Genomic DNA, 720 nt, shown 5'->3' on the forward strand with positions numbered 1-720 from the left:
AATTAACACTTGGTGTTTTTAGCTAAAATTGTTGGGCCCCGGATTTCGACGGAGAAGGATCCGAACGTCCCTGTTTTTAGCTACACTATTGTAGAGTCAGCTTAAACTGAACCGTCTGTAGACAAATTCATTACTTCCGCCGATGCTAGAATATCAACCAGAAGCAAACATCGCTAAGAACTTAAGCGGAAACGAAAGATATCGCAATGCCTCTCCGAAGCTCACGCCTTGTCCAAGCGTTCGGAGGGAAGGGGGCCGCAGCCGCGGAGGCCCGACACAGGAAAGCATTGCCTACCCTCCAGGTGATTTCAGCTACAATTATCGACCCACGTCTAGATTGACACGGCGTCTTTTCTTAGCTTTAGAAAGGATTTATGAGCCTGGGGTCAAAAGGAGCCTAAACCCAAAGTCTCCGTCACGACAGACGCCTTAGAGAGAAGCCGTGGCCGGCCGTGGCCTACCACGCAGGCGTCCAAGCCTCGGGGGCTGTCAAAAAAAAAAAAGATAGGCTACGGTTTGGCCGACCGACCGACCGACCGTCAACCTCGGAACGACCAGGACGACTGAAATATTGTGTTCGGGGTTTTTTTGTCACGCTGAGTCCAAATCTGGTAGTGCCGATGTCGTCCGGGCCCCCGGGGACGGCATTGGGGACCTCCCGAGACGCCGATGACACTCCTACGACAAATACGATTCGGCTCCAAATGTCGTGTACCCCGG

This window comes from Frankliniella occidentalis, unplaced genomic scaffold, assembly GCF_000697945.3.
Source record: "Frankliniella occidentalis isolate FOCC.00 unplaced genomic scaffold, Focc_3.1 Scaffold20, whole genome shotgun sequence".
Taxonomy (NCBI): domain Eukaryota; kingdom Metazoa; phylum Arthropoda; class Insecta; order Thysanoptera; family Thripidae; genus Frankliniella; species Frankliniella occidentalis.